The sequence below is a fragment of the Paralichthys olivaceus genome, chromosome 19 (assembly GCF_024713975.1).
Source record: "Paralichthys olivaceus isolate ysfri-2021 chromosome 19, ASM2471397v2, whole genome shotgun sequence".
NCBI lineage: Eukaryota > Metazoa > Chordata > Actinopteri > Pleuronectiformes > Paralichthyidae > Paralichthys > Paralichthys olivaceus.
This window is the reverse complement of record NC_091111.1, coordinates 8,481,119-8,497,602: the sequence shown is the minus strand read 5'-3', so window position 1 is coordinate 8,497,602 and position 16,484 is coordinate 8,481,119. Positions and strand designations below refer to the sequence as shown.

At 39.8% G+C, this 16,484-nt stretch overlaps 1 long non-coding RNA gene across 2 annotated transcripts in view; it reads right to left on the bottom strand.

Annotated features, from left to right (window-relative positions):
- The window catches only part of LOC138405578 (uncharacterized), a 30,546-nt gene extending 15,980 nt beyond the window's left edge, over positions 1–14,566 (bottom strand). Inside the window, exons 1-2 of one of the 2 annotated variants that reach the window (XR_011239366.1) lie at positions 13,382–14,566; positions 12,394–12,480 (exon numbers count right to left, since the gene is read on the bottom strand). This is a non-coding gene — a long non-coding RNA (uncharacterized lncRNA). Of the gene's footprint in view, positions 1–12,393; positions 12,512–13,381 lie in introns of those variants that run through there. The other variant, XR_011239365.1, reaches the window with a different exon arrangement.
- Between the last annotated feature and the right edge of the window lie 1,918 nt (positions 14,567–16,484).

The window sequence follows — 16,484 nt, the reverse complement described above, 5'->3', positions numbered from 1 at the left end:
CCTGAGCGTGATGCATGTCAGTGAAATATGGACATTCCAAATATGATCTTGCCCTAAAAATAAAAACAAACATCTGTTCAGCAATAGTATTAATCTCTTGTTTGTATGTTTCAGGCATCCACAGCACATGGTTGATGTTACGGTCAGATCGTGGTGTGGTTTGATACAGAAAAAAACTCCAGACACAATATGTGTTTACACAACCTTCACCATTGTTCTTTTGTTGCAGAAATCTAACCACAGATGGGACTCCAGATGTAAACACCAGTCTCTAGAGTCAGTCCTGTGCTTCATGCGCCCTCCATCTACCCTGGCCACCTTCAAATGACTCTGGTATAACATAACCCAGCTAGCAATTACATTTGCCACCACAGTGTAATTAGGAAAAGAGTTACAATAAACTACTGTGTATGATGTATTGATGGCCTCAATAAATGAATAAAAAGGAAAACATTGGCTGGGACAGTAATGTTTACAGGAAATAATGCGATTTGTAACTCTGATACTACTGTGTTGTTGAACAACAGTTTATCTTACTTTTATTGCAACTACATTTTATGTATAAAATACAAAAGCTTTTGCATTTGAGTGTAGGTATTAAGTTTAGTTTAAAAAGGCATAGAGGTAATGATGTATGATCTACTGAGGCTTTCATCGTGCTGCCATACAAGCCAGTAGCCAGTCAGATTTACCTTTAGCCTCAGCGTACCCTCAGGTTCGGCTTTTAATGTTATTGCAATTAAAAGGCTGAAACACCTGATGAAGCCAAGGTACAATTGAAGATTCTTATTATCATCATAACAACCAGTCTGACAGAATCTAAATATGATGGTTACACAATTGATCCTCGTCTCTCTCTCCCCTTCTCCCTCTTTCTCTATTTTTATCCACCTCTGCTCTCTTCAACATTTTCACCCCAACCAAGTCTGGTTCTGCTCGAGGTTTCTTCCAGTTATTGAGGGAGTTTTTCTCTCCACAGTCTTCAAAGTGCTGCTCATTGTGGGAACTGTTGGGTTTCTCTATAAATGTTATGGTCTTGATCTTATTATGTTATGATTGAACTGAATTGAATATCTTATTTTTGCCTAGAATTTTAAGAAGCATGTTTCCTTTGTAATTTCACTATCTATTTTATTTTAGTTTCCAAATTCTGAATGTGTAATTTCTGTTTTCTAGTGACCTTAAAATTCAACAAAATGGAACAAAAAGGTTTACCATGTCTCAAGTTGGATACTTCTCTTAGTATGCATCCATGAAGTACACTCTGTACACTATGTACTACAGGGTTACTACGTCTCTGAAACTAAATATTTTGTGCTTTTACTGCATGATCACAACATTTTCTGTTGCCTGCCAAATATCTGGAAGCTGCTCTGCTCACATGAAATTCAAATTTTGAAACTGTGCCAACGATCGTCCTTCCTCGGCTGCGAAGTGTCCAGAATGTCACGCTCAACATTTTGCTATGAGTGCACCATCTGGTTACTTTTAGTGCACTGCATGTGGCTACGGTTATCAGTGTAGATAAACTTATGCACGAGTACGGCGTGGGTCACAGTTTTCTGTTTGAACCCGTCTGAGAGAAAACTAACTGGGGCCTGACAAAAGGAACAGGGACCAATTATGCAATTAGATAGCCCAGCTAATGTAACAGAGCCAGACCTACACCGATTATGATTTTAACATTTTGTTTCAACCCCAGGGGTCTCTCGAGAGGGCATCCACACACTGGTGCACTAAAAAAAACAAGTGAACACAAACTGAGACTGTTAATGTCCATGATTCTACAACACTACTTTCCGCTAACAATCTAACAATGCAATGCATTACATGTTAAAGTGGAGAAAATCACAATTATGCAACAATACCACTTGATTAATTTGTCTCTGCAATGCTGAACCCTATAGAGTACACAAATATTACATTGGGATTAGATATTATGAAACATTGTGGCTGGATGAACCTGCAAGGAGTCCCAGGCAGAGATTTGTTCATTGGGCCACACTCACCCCCCGTCTTCCTACCCTCTGTTAAGATATCACCTTCATGTCAGTTGACTGTTGGTGATTTAATGTTCCCTGTTCCCAAACAAGAAGAAAATGTTCCAAGTCAACTTGGACCTCGTAGGGCTCTCCATCTCAGGAAGGCCTGGCCAATATTGACTCTGGTCTTATCTCTTTCTTTGTCGGAGGCCTTTTTGTTACCGGTCAGACAGGAAGGACCCAAACACAGGCACACAAAGCCCTTTCCCGAGGAAATACTTGAATGAGGAACGAAAGTGAGCAGCAGAAAAGGAGGCAAATGGTGCAGGAACATAAAGCAGGTTATAGCACACATGCAACATAGGAACAAAAGCTGAGGAACTTATCGAGCAAACTAAACGGCAGCATAGGACAAAAGGCCCAGAGACAATAGATAGGTACATGGAGAGGGGAGATGATGAATGACAGTATATCTGATCGGAGGGGTGGAAACTGTTGAGTGGAGGAAACAATGGAGGGGAAAACGCACAAAGGCAGAAAGTAAAACTAGAATACAAAGAGTTGGCGAAACATTTTGAAAACAAACAGAAAGTAGGCAGCTGAAGAATGCAAAATTCTGTCAGGGTGCTTTCACTGGAACACTTTGCACTTGTTGACTCACATGCACTAACATGCATGTGTGGCCAGACTGGCTACCAAGTTAAAGAACAGGCAAGCTCAGGAAACCATTTTATCTCTATGTGGAAAATTGTTTGTTGTTAAAATCATGCATATGAACTTTAATGATTCAAAACATGACTTATTACTAAAGTATTACTTAAGACATTAAAGTGTAGCTGTAATCATTACTGCCTCTTTCTTTCTTTGTTTCTTTTCGGGCTGATTCTTAGGAGGATTACGCTAAAACTTCTTAACGTATTAGCATGACATTTTTCATCACTTTCTTTAACATTGCGTTACAATATTTTCATTGAGAATAATTCAGAGAATAATTCATGAATCTTGATGGGAAATAAATCAAGCATTTTCAAGGGACTAATATTTATGAGTGAGAAAAATTTGGTGGAGATCTACATAAAAATCCAGGTCTGGTGAAAATATGGTTTCATAACGGGAGTGTTTGGCCTTGGTGGGAGTATTTCTAGTTTATAAATGTGTTGTGTTCATGCATAACTTTTTGTGAAGTACTCCTATTGACCCCCTAAAAACACTGTTGCGTCAGACGTCCCAGTTTTGTGGAGGGGGGGTTATTTTCAATTGCGACTGTTTGTGTACTTTTCAGGGTCAGTTCAGGTGAATTGATTACCCGCTGTGGTGACACTGCTTGAAAGCCACATCAATAAAGAACATCACCATCAACAAAGGAATTAACGGAGGGGTCGTGTCCCCGCTGTTGGCTCGCACAGTCCCAAAAACTGGGCCAAAAACTGCGGCCTGTGAGTGAGATTTGGGAGAGTGGGGAAAGACCAGCGGCGAGGGGGCAGGGGAGGCAGCAGATGATGGGATGCCACTACAAGAGCAAACATGTTTTTTAAGAGCATGTCCTCATTTGTTCCACAACAGACCACCACACATTTTAATGACTCTCCTGTTTTCGTGGGAATTTTTCTGGCACTAGCATTCGCAGTTAAATTCAAATCCCCAAAAAACACACCTTCATATAAAAAAGAGATAGTACACAATTAGCTCAGATGTTGTATATCCAATATTTTAATCCAGTAAAGTTGTATATGGAATCCACTAAATGAAACACATTTTAGTTTATTTTTTTAGTCCAAGGATTCCCCCATGAAGCGGAGCAAGTGGTTTAACCATCTGATGGGCCGACGCCAAGAGGAAGGAGGGAAGGTGAGCTGAGGACAGGATAAGAATGGAAAGGCTAAAAGAGGACAAGACCGAAAAAGAAAGTAAAAGAGGATGTGAGCGGACAAATTAAAGGAGGAGGAGAAGGGAGGTGAGAGAGGACGGGGGACAAGAAAGGACAGGAAACAGAAAGGCATGTTCACTCCTTATCACAGGATTTTTGTGGATACACACACACACACACACACACACAGGAACACTAGCACACACACACCACAGGACTATTACATAATACAAGAGACTGACAGGAGAGTCTAAAACAGGCTGCTATAAATTGAGATATCACTTCACTGTGATTGACTAGACTTTTTGCTTCTTGGCTCGGAGCCTGATCTTGTTACAAACAACACAATTACTACCCTTTGGATACTATTGTGTCCCAGTCGCGTGGAGATTTATCACACACAGTGGGTGTAAGCGGTTGTAGTCGGGCAGCCAAGGAGGAGGAGGATGTGTCGTTCAGTGTGGGCTCGAGCTCAGGGGATTCATAAAGTTCAAACGAGGTGACGAGATTTTCTCTCAGCAGATGGAGTGACTCGAAGTCAAGTGGCGATACTGAACAAGCACACGTCTCACATCCTGACAACCGAGACAGTCTGCACTCATAAACATCTCTACAAAGAAGAATCCGGAGCAGAGGGTGTCGTAATGTGCTTCTGATGCACACATGACTCATCTGCAGTTTCTTTTCAAAACACCTTCTGCTGGAAAAAGTTCAAAATCTGATTTTGAGCAGTTCTAAAGAAGTTCAGCCTAATTCAGTGGTTAGTACATATTTTGTCTGGCTCAGTGAGCAAAGAGATCTTTGCCGGGACAAGATCTTTTTGTCTTTTGTCTCAAAAGGAGCATGAATTCATCGTGGAGAGATTGTGACAGGTCAGGATTTATCTTCAGAATTCTGGCACTATATAAACCTCACACATATGATAACAATATGAATAAATAAAATACGAGATGCGTATTCTGTAACTACACTGTGTGGTATTTACAGTTCAGACTAAGGTGCAGGAGTTAGGTCCTTCTCCACGTACCTCCTCCATCATCAAAGATCACTGCTGACAAGTGTGCCAGCTGCTCCCGACATCTCCATAAAACATCACGTGGAACAAAGCTGCTGACGAGGCAGACTTTATTGGGAATGCTGGTGTTTTTTTAACGGTTTGCATGAGAACAGTGTGTAAAACCCCCAAAGAGATAAGGGTGTGTCAAAGGTTAAATCTAAATGGTTCAAACCTGCTCACTTCACCCGCTGCACCCTCCCCTCTCATTACCCCTGTCTCTGTAAATGTACCGGCGCTGTATATTTTTCCCCCCTTTATGATGCAGAGCTTTACATGATCTCAACTTGTATTTTGCCTGCGCTGCATGTTAGGACCATGTGCTGTATGTGCTGCATGCTGATAAGAATCATTATTACCCAGAGGCGTATGTGGTGCCTGCTGACGAATGAGGTTAAGAGAGGTGAAGTTAGGATGGGCCAAGGTGCATCAAATGTGCTTTAATAGCTAAATGTTAAAGTCTGCTGATTCACTATAATTATACACAAGATCTTTATGAAAATGTTTGATTTGAAATAATGTTTTCAAATTGATGTGAATGTTAAATAATAAGACGACTGGAGTTGTTGGACCAACTTTAAAAAACACTTCCATTGGTAAGTTTAACTTGTAAAGCTTGAGTTGGTAATCCTCAAAGAATAAGCATGAACAGGATACACTTTTTTATTCATCGGCCCACTCGCCAAAGCTATGTCCCCAAAAAAGACGACTTTCCTGTGACTACCTCGCTAACTTCTCGCACTCGTCTCTGCTTCGATGGTATTTGTCTCCCTGAAGACTCCAGGGTGTGTTCAAATGATCAGTCATGTTTATTACAGTCCTGTGACAGCCACAGATGACTTTATTTATTGAAGGCGTAGGTGTTTCCAAAACAAAAAACCAACCCTGCATTTAATTAACTGAGGATATAATCAGTAGATTAATCCATAAAGAAAATGTTAATTGGTTGCGTCCTGATATCGAGCTCCACCTCCACAGACCTATGAGGGCCACAGAGACCAGCTTGTTTACTTTTGTTTTTCGTACAACTTTATTTATTGATGGAAGTCTGTTTGTTCAACTTAAAGTTAACAAGTTATATGAACACAGTTGCTAACTTTAGTGTGAAAAACTTAGTATGTGTTTTACCAATTGAGGAAATTGGAAATGAAAACAGTGTGTTCCCGCTGAGGAATTTTGTAACTCATTTGCAAATTAACAAGTTTCTGTCATAATATTAAAAAATGAAGGGTTTATAAGCGCGTGTTTTATGTGATCTGCAAGTGTTAAGTGCTACAGAGGATTTTTAACAACTTTTAAGTTTGACACAACTCAGTAATCTTTAGAGGACCTAATAACAGGTTAAATAAGGTGTGAAAAAAACTCAAAGGCAACGTCAAGCCACAAATCAAGCCACAATCTGACAAAAAGCCAACGTGCTACAAGTTGTACATCCTGACATAGTGAAGGGAAGTGCTTCAGATGACATTGAATTGGTGACTAATAAAGGTTTTGCGTAACACACATCAACAAACACAACGTGTGCTCGCAGGGGTTGTTGGAACATGAGAGGGATGTTCAGAACGGACAAACATACCAGAAATACCGTACACACACACGCACACGTAGCTCAGAAAGGAAATATTGAGGGGAAATTTGACCATTCATACACAGCTGTGAATCAACGCAAATTGCAACACACACACTTGCACGCACACACGTACAAAAATGTTAAGTTTCACATTGTGTCGCGTATTGTGACACACTTTAGGGTCTGACAGGTTGGCAGCGTTTCAAAAGGAAATCCAGGAAACTCTGGAACATCCTGGTTTCATTATGCCCTTGATATATGCTCACCTCACATGAACCAGCCATTACCTCATTCACTAACACACATTTGTCTGATTTTACACTGTATTTATTTTAATCTCATATGAAGGAAGGAATGAATGAACATAAATAAACAATGAAATTGTGCATCAACAGCTCTGATTAAAATAAGAAAAGACATTCTATGTTGTTCATAGCTCTCTGCAGTGACCCTGTGACCCTTTGTCCAAGCTGGGTTTTGCATTTCGAGGGGCTGGTACTTGTTAGCAGCAGGGTTTACAGAAGGTAGTGTTGGTTCACCGTTTTGCCCCAGTCTGAAATATCTATTCATGGTGCCTCGTGGATTAATCCTCTTCTACTGGACCCTTGATTCTTTTCTAAATCTGTCTTTCTATTAAAATAAGATGTAATTTGCTTTAGGACTTTCTCAGTCATCCAGGTCAATCGAGCGAGTCGATCTGTTTTTCCTTTTAGCACAAGGTTTAAGTACCTCTGTGTTACTTCATGCTCCTTGTGATAAAATGAAGCCAAAATATCAGCAAAATATCGTGTGCAACCATTTTGTTCTTTTGATGTAATTTGGATCTAGGGTCTATGCAGTAGTGATCGTGTTGTCGAGTATCAACCTCCCGTTAGTGTAGGTATACTGTATGTCACCCTGGGATTGTGGGTGAACCCACTTTAGTAGCATAAGGAAAAAAAGTCCCAGAATTTGTTAATAGACTCTCCAAATGTGTGCCTGGTTATAATTCATCTTATTTCTCATTCATCGTCTATGAGTGGGATGAGCTGACGAAAGTCACCAAACCTTCAGTTCTTTTTATAAAGTTTTCTGGGTTTAATGTCGTGTTGAACATTTTAAGCTGCATTCATCTCGATGGGGGCCTGGTCTTCTTGGCCCTAAATAACAGCCTGGATGCATTGCTGAGACTTTCCTGTAATGGCTTTGGTTTCATTCCAGAGCACCTCGGTCTACCAGTGCCAGTCTGGCTGAAAGTCACAATCGCAAACAGTCACTTCTTGTGCCCTCAAGTCAACTTTCTGTCCACCAGGATACACAAACATAGCAAAGATTCTCCAATGGGAAAGTGGACTTCAAAGGACCCACTGTGTGTAATCGTGGTGGCTACTCCACCAACTGTTCCATCTACATGGTGTCCAGTGAGGACAGGAAGCTCAAGTGCTTTCACTACCTAGGCCCCTTATTCCAGGAACTATGCTTCCAGACCTTACCCCTTTATCTGTTTCCTTACACTGAAGGCGGCCAACCCCTAATCCTCGCGGCATTACGTATTTATAGTGTAGGAGCATGAAGGGTGGCAGGATTGTCGGGGCTATTTCTGTCACCTTGATCAGGCTTATTGTTGTAGACTGTTTTTCATTAAACTTGATGGTATGTTCACCGTAATCCAATCTGTTCAAATTATCCGAGGACGTATTTAACACAATAAGAATTCCACCTGCAATGATCTGGACGAGCAGCTTTCTCTCATTTCCACGCTTGTGCTTCGTAAGTTCTACCTGGAAGAGTTTGTGTCAGTCTCTCAGACTTAAACTGAGAGTATATTGGGAGTGACACGCCCACTCCCAATATCTATTTATATCGGCCTTGTTTCTGATTAGACACGATGAATTATTCCTGGCTTTGTTTTGTTGTTATTGTAACGCTGCGTGTGCTCATTCATGTTTTGTTTGAATTGATATTCCACTTGTGTCCTAGTTTTGTTGTTTTTTTAAATTCTGGGTTAAGGTTACATATTAAGTCAACAATGTGACTGTATACAAAAGAGGAGGGACACGTCTGTTTCATAAACCAACACATGGCTCAAATCCTGTTAGGATGATTATTTAAAGACTATGTTCAGCCAAATTAATAATCTTATCTCATAAATGTCAACAATAAATGTGAATTTCTTTTTTTTCCTTTCATAGTTTTTTGATGTTTAACACATTTTTTTTTTAAACTCTTTTCTCATCAATTAAGTTACACATTTCTGTATATGTGTTCTATTGATGGGAGATCCTTAGAATTGCTGTTAAATTGTTTCCTATTGTTTGCCTTCATTTATTTATTTTTAACTTGTAAAGTACCTATAACCTGTGATTTGAAAGGTCCTATATAAATAAAGTTAGTTATTATTATTCATTTTTTTACACAAAGACAAATTGTCAAGGATGAAAATATCTTTGGTGGTCCTTGATGAAAAGTGAAGATGCAGGGGAGTAATTCTTTTAGTAACAAAACAAGAAATAAAGACAATGTGTTATCATCAATAAAATCTTTAAAATAAAGTCATGTATCAATTTCTTTTTTAAATGACAGAAATGTGCAATGCAAATTAAAGGAATGATCGTCTACTCTCACTTCAAAGTTTCCCTGAAGAACTTCCCCATCTGATGAGATGTGTTCAAAGGTCCTGAGATCAATCTGCAGTCATGATGTTTGAACAGTAAAACCCAGTCAATTATATTGTAAAGCTGTTGTTGACCCATTTTCCTCCAGCTGTCAGACAGATGTTATAGTTCAACCCAAGCATGTAAACAGTATGTACAGAATATCTGTTGCGCGATAAAAAGAACAGCCCTTCTCTGTAATTATACAGAAAACAAACCTCAGTCAGGTAGAGGCTTGGTCCCAGCAGAGAATCTACTTTTCCTCCACTTCTCTGTGTTTATTTACCTGTTGTATCACCAGGAACGCATGGGAACATGTCTTCAATTTTTTTCCTACACTTTACTTTCTACTTTCATCTTCCTGAAATCATCCTACTTATTGTATCTGCAGAGCCGTTCTCTCATTGCCATAAGCTAATGTAACACCAGTGTTATGTAATACTATTCAATAGGCTGAATAAACTCATCTGTGCTCAAACGTGTGGTTTTTGTTTTATCAATGCTCAGTGTGTGTGTGTGTGTGTGTGTGTGTGTGTGTGTGTGTGTGTGTGTTTGTGTACAGTCCTGATGCTCCTGAGCTCTGGAGACAGATGAACTACGTCACAGTAGCTGGCAGCATGTTTGGAACTTTTTGGATTGTGTGACTCATGTCGTTCCGCCTACTCCCCTCCTTTCATTTCATCTTGCCCACATCCCGTCACTTTTTTTTTTTTACGTCACCCATCCCATTCACACCCCCCAGAGCTCTGCCTTGTACCCTGTCATTGTTCCTCTGAGACACCCTGGCCTCATATGACCCTGGTGCTTCTGCGTATGTCTTCTGCCCCCTCCCTCTTTCCTGCAGCTTCTCCCGAGCGTAAGAGCCAGTGCCTGCTGTTAAAAAAGGCTCTCTCCGAGTGACTCCTCCTGTTTAACACATTCCCACTGCTGTGCAGCCAGGCACAAACTCAGAGTGATAGTTAAAAGGAAACAAAGATGGAGAATAAGGGAGTTGGAATATTTTTTTTTGAGAACATCAGAGAACACAGTAATTTATTCCTTAAAGCAGTGATGAGTAATTCTTTAACCCTTCCCGCTGTGGAGCAGCCGCTCACTAGCTTCTAAATACTGTGCTATCCCCAGCAACCACTCTTTGAAATGTGATAATTCGTGCTGTATCATGTGTGAAAGCCATCTGCTTTCACACAAGCACCCTGAACTTATCTCCACATCACCCGGAGGAGCCGTATGTGTGAAAGCAAATGTCCGAATAATTTGGACAGGACATTAAACAGACTTCCATTAAAGCAAGTGTAATGATTACTTAACGATTAACGATTGAGCTGATGTGTAAATAATCGTCCGTAGAAATGGAAAATGTGCAGAGGACCAAGAGCGAGTGATGATGTACCAAACGCACCAAGCGAGTGCTTCCAGTCTGCGAGAACGTGTGAGACGTCGTGGACAAACCTGGACATCGTCAGATCATTAATTGTTAATTATACATAGGGTGTCACCATGAAATTGCATGAACAAGGGCAGATCTTTCATCTTACTGCTGGGGGGGGCAATAAACAGAAACATTTCTTAAGAGCAATTCCTGGAGGGGACACTTAAGATTCATGATCTTTGCTGCCTCTGGCCCTATCCTATATTCTGCCTCACGTGTGCATTAGAAGATGCAGCTGCACGAACAAAGGCAGCTCAGGTTAGATACAAGATTCAACTGTGAGGTAAACAAACAATGTGCGGCCTGGTTAAATGTAAATGTCTTTTAGTCTGTTGTGGTAGAATTAAAGCACCGTGTCTGACCACATACAATACTTTCCGCAGTGTCATGCTGTACCTTTCCAGATCTGAGGATAATAAACATAGCTGCACTGATTCAAAAAGCTTTTGAAACATCACTGAACAGTGAAAAACAAATGAATTAATATGTCCTCATCAATAAAAGTTAAACGATAAGATGTGAATGTGTTGCAATAATGAACTGGAAAGCAAGTTTAGATCATAAACAACCTTGATGGTTAAGAGAGCACTTTTGTAACACTCCCTTTTCTGAGAGGGTTTGACGCTCGATGCTCTTTCATCCTCAGAAAGATGAATTTTAAAACTTTATTACATAACACAGAGCGGAGAGCATATCTCCATAGTAACAGCAGTATAAACAGCCTCCGGCTTGGTGTTGTGCTAACTGAAGCTGCTCAGCATTCGGCACTCATCCTCTGGTTTCATAAAGGCAGTGAACATCTGAAGACGCTGCAGCCTGTCAGGGATGCCCCCTCGAGGCTAAGAAACACAGAGTTATCACAAGAAAAGCAGGGGAAAGTTCAGCTAAAGATTTAATGATGAAAAGTATTGAAATCACGCAAAGTATAAATTGTTTTATATAATAATAGAGTGCCATAAGCCTTTTTGATTTAGCACAATATCTGTGTCGATGTAGGTAAGATTCCTTGAAGCACAACCGTTTTTTTCTCTGCACTGCAGAAGAAAGGACAGCCCAGGAAGTTTTCTTTCCCTTTCTGTTTCTTGCTGAACACAACAAAAGAAGAGAGGTCTAGGGAATGGAAAAGAAAAGGTCCCACTATAACAGATTATTACATAAAGTATAAGTATCAAATCTGATACATATACTCAATCAGTCCAAATATTATACACGGTATAAAAAGATAGTAGATAAATGCTGTTGTGGAAAACTGTGCTCATATGATCATTTTGTCATTTTAAGCAGCTGAATCAACCTGCTGGCGTCCTGCGCTTTCACTTCTACCTTGTTTGGTTCAGGTGAAAGTGTGAAAGGCGCCTCGAACCACAGCCAGGACCAACGGGAGAAACTGTATTCGGACCAAAAGAGGCAGTCTCTGGATCAAACTGAACCAGATCAGATCATTTGCAGCGTGAAGACACTTTTGGATTGTTTAGACTTTCAGACCAACTGCAGGAAGTTGAGACAGCTTTAAACAACAGAAGAAGAAGAGAAGGTGGCGCACAGGATTGCTTACTATCTTCCCCTCTGAGGATTGAATGACAAGGACATTCATTTTGCTGGTAGTTACATCGTAATGACATTCTTTCACCTTACTGCTGTGACTCATCTGCAATTACATTCTTATTTCCTGGGAAATTTTTCTCAGCCTTATCCCCCAGGCAAAAGTACACTCCGGCACAGCAGTGTTTATATAGCATATAACATTTGTCCTTGACAGTTTATGCATGTGAGGAAGAGACTGGAGGCAGGAACATCTAGTTCTGATAGCTCGGGAGAAAATGTTGTTTGGGAAGTTAGTGTGACTTGTTGTACTCACCTCAGAGACGGAGCTGGAGGAGGTGATGTGAAGTGTTGTGCACTGTAGGAACGAAAGCTGTGTTTTTACTGCTTCGCTTTACAATGACTGTAAAAAAGAAAACAAAAGACTTTTCAGTAGCATCACATCTGGAATCACCATGAAGTTCAATTGTCTTTCCAGATGCCTTCGCAAAGACATGAAAAAATGGAAAATGGATCTGACCCTTGTAGGTGTTTCATGTTTAAACCTGGCTTATTTTTAAATTACTGAAACATAATAAAATATATATCTTGAGTGAGATAAATGTATTGTGTGCAACCACTTGACATAATAAAATGTAATAAATTCACTAAGTTTTTGTGTCAGTGTAGGTGACTGAGGCGCTGCATGATTTTCTCATGGTGAGGATCAGGTAGGTGAACACCAGATATAAAACTGTGCTTTGAAATGTGTAAATTGTGTAATTCAGTCAGCTATGTCCATGTACATGTTTCGCCAGTATTCCATAATTTCTTCCGTTTCTGTACGTCCAGTGACTGATAATTTGGATTTGTTGTATTTTTTCCTCATCTTTGCTGCATTTTTAAAAAAGTCTCACAAAGTTTGATTCATTCACCAGCCACTTTTTCTTAGCCCATCCTCTTGAAGGGTCCACATACGAGCTCGATGAGGCAACCCAAGAACCAAATCCTGGGCTGGAGGGTTAGGTGGAGCAGTAAACTCATCTCCCAAAAGCTTGTGCTCATGTTACCCATTGTGGGATATTCTGAATCTTCCTGCTGAGTGGCGATAGGCAGGATACTTGTGGAATTTATAAATAAAAGCGATGGTGTTTAGTTTTTAACATAACAGTACCGTACAAATCCCGACAGCTGTATAATTGGAGCAGTGACCTATGGGTCCAAAGACTGCGAAGAGGAAGCAGGTGGTCTACTCTTGCATGCGCACTGAAAATAGTGAAACTGGAAACAGCAATGGTGAAAAGTAAAATGAGGGATTTCTCTACCTCAACATGGTGGAACTGTCACCATGTTTTGCCATCATCTCTGGTCATCGAGTCTTGGCCAATATGAAACAATCAAGAAGCAAAGGTGGGTGACGACGCCATCATCTCTCAACACAGGCAGGTATCAGCTATCAAATCCACCAAGAACTTTGACGATGAGTCCAGAGGGAACGTTTCAAAATTTGCTAGAACAGAGACCACGTGGGAAAGATTTTCGCTCGAGTTGTTCTGCGGAAAAAGCTGAAGATGCGGCCATACAAAAAGTAGAGCGTAGTACTGTGTGGGAACAGTGCAGGTACACATTTTGTTGAAGCCAGTCATTCAGTTAAGCAGGTGACCGTGCACAGAAATGTTCCGTCGCTCTGTCACTTCATTTCTCCTTCTCACATGGTGGCATATCAAGTTGCATTCCTCACTTGAGACAAATGGCTCCACGTGCCTGCACTTGCTCGACCGTGTTGCCATTTGCCGCACTGTCGTCTTAAAGTAGAAATTCAACACCTTGTTAGATCACCTGAGACGTGGGAATATGTCAAATTAAAACCATTGAAGTGAACTTTCTATAATCCTGACACCTTGCAATATTACAAGTTTATATGTCCTTAATACATTGTTTATTATTAGGTATATCTTTTGTCAATACACATTTCATTCTATGGCTGTGTAGTTATCTTATCAGTATTATTGTTGTCTTTTATTAATTAACCCCATTGCTAATTAACTTATTCTAATTTTACACATTCAGTTCATAACATTACATAATTAAGTATTGTAGTATGTGTTTGTTCCTTTAATCTTTGCTTATTAGATTTGCTGTATTGCTGCAACCTTAGTAACACTGTCATATGATAAAATGGGTCAGGCTCTGTCCAACTTTGTTCCATTCATGAGGGTTAGTTACGCCCACAGAGTCATTAAAAGAAAGTGCAGTGATCTGTTGATACTTTGCTTAAATGTACACATTTTAACATTGGAGGGTAAAAAACACTCATGAGATTTGGCAGCAGAGTGACACAACAAAGTTAATAATCTATAGCTGCTTCCATTTTAGAGCAAGCAAGAAGGAAAATGATCAGCAGTGACCCTGGTCTTCTGTATTATCAATGTACTTTACTAAAAATGTTGGTATGAGCACCAAAAACAGATATATTTATTTATGAAATAATAATAAAAACCTTTGTTAACATTGGGATTAGTGTATCAAGTTTATTTAATTATTCCACAGTGGGATAATGTCTGGAAAAGTCAGCATTTTGATTATGTTTCTCACATGTGACGGACGCAAAACTGGAAATAAAATAAAATAAATAATACAAATATCAGGGTTATAAAGGTTTCATACACGTAGACGATGGTGTCAACTAAGAAAGACATCAAGATTCGAGAGCCTTGTGACGTGGGACAATGCCAGTGTTGATGTGCTATAAACAAAAACATGATTTCCTGCCTCCTACATGTGTTACCCATGGTGCCACCTCTCGTCTGATTGTTCCAGAAATGTTCCTGATGTTTTGAACACGCCTGACTTGGACAATATCCTGCTGCGTTCCTCATATGTACGTTCTTCATAAGGCAAAGTCTGGAAAATGTTGTGATCCAACTTCCTGGACATTTTCCGGAGTTCACGTCTGAAAATGATTTTAAAAATCCACCCACCCTGAGCCTGTTCAGTTTGAGGTTTGTCCACATTTCCAGTCCTCCGTCACTGGGGGATTGTTGGGTCACTTGTAAATAATATACGTTCTAGACCTGATCTATAACAAAAGTGCCCCGGGAACATCATTGTTAGGATTTAGGGCTGTATAAATGTATTTAAAAGAAAGGCAAATGCACACAAAAGATTGAACTTCTACTTGTGTTCTCCGTGTGCTATTCTCTTCTGTGTTGCTGTTAACATTTAACAAACCAAAACATGTTGACATTGTCTAAGAACCTGCAAACACAGAAAAAAAATCCTTCATACTGGAGGGAGTTTAGCAGCTCAGCTTCAGCTCTGTGTGAGTCTGTGATCCCTCAGCCACGTAAACCGGAGCTCGGGTCATGTGAGGTGAAAACGGTTCACGAGGGAGCAGAGAAGTGGTCCCTGCATTATGCAAAACTTTGCTCAACACCACTCCTGGAGGAAATTCAGCTCTTAAAGTACAAAGCTTTCCGGGTGCACTGTTAACCATATGTTGCATGTTGTTAATTGACAGTTTAGGGTTTTCATGTGGCTCATGATAACAGGACCAATGGTTAAACTGATACTAAAAACACACGTTCACGGGAATTTACACAGACGAGGGGCAGAGGTTCAAATTGATTGATTAAGAAAACACATAAAATGTTTTCCTTCCAAATTTAAAGGAATGTGCAGCCTTGGCAAATACTCACATACAACCAGCAACTGCTTGAGGTTAAAGGCAGAAAAATCAACATTTGAATATTACATGTTTCATCCATCATTAAGGAACAGGCTTTATTTTTAAAGGTGAAATGCATTGAAACAGCCAAATAAACCCATATACAACACAGTTCAGGCTGTTTTAATTAGTGCTGTGAAAACAACAAGCGATGCAGCCTTCTCCCAAAAACTTGATGCCAAATAGATTTAGTACATTTAAACATTTACTTTTAATTTTAGCAAACAAAATATAAATTTAGAAGCAAAGATACAAGCTATACTTCCAGGAGATTAAAAGTTGTAATATGGAACATAAGCATTCCACAAATTGTTATATTTGGGTCCTCCAACATTTTTGAAGGTAAAATATATTTAATATTTTCCACTTTGCTAACGGTGTTAAATGTAAACTACAGCATATAAAAGGAGTTTTGTTTTAAAAAATACTTTTCATGCTGAGGTGAACATTCACAGACTCCCTATTCATTATAGTGATATACATAAAACGCAGAGATATTTTACTATATCTGAGTTTAGATATGTGAGGCTCCTACATCACTAAAATATATGGCTGTGATAAAACTTATTTGAATGATTATGGTCTTAAGGCTGTCTACGGTGTCGGCTCTGGAAGAGAGGAAACAGTAAAGACAGGGCTATAAATCAAGTCAGTTACAGTTCAAGGACAAATATAGAAGGAAAAAGTTTTCTTTCTAAAAA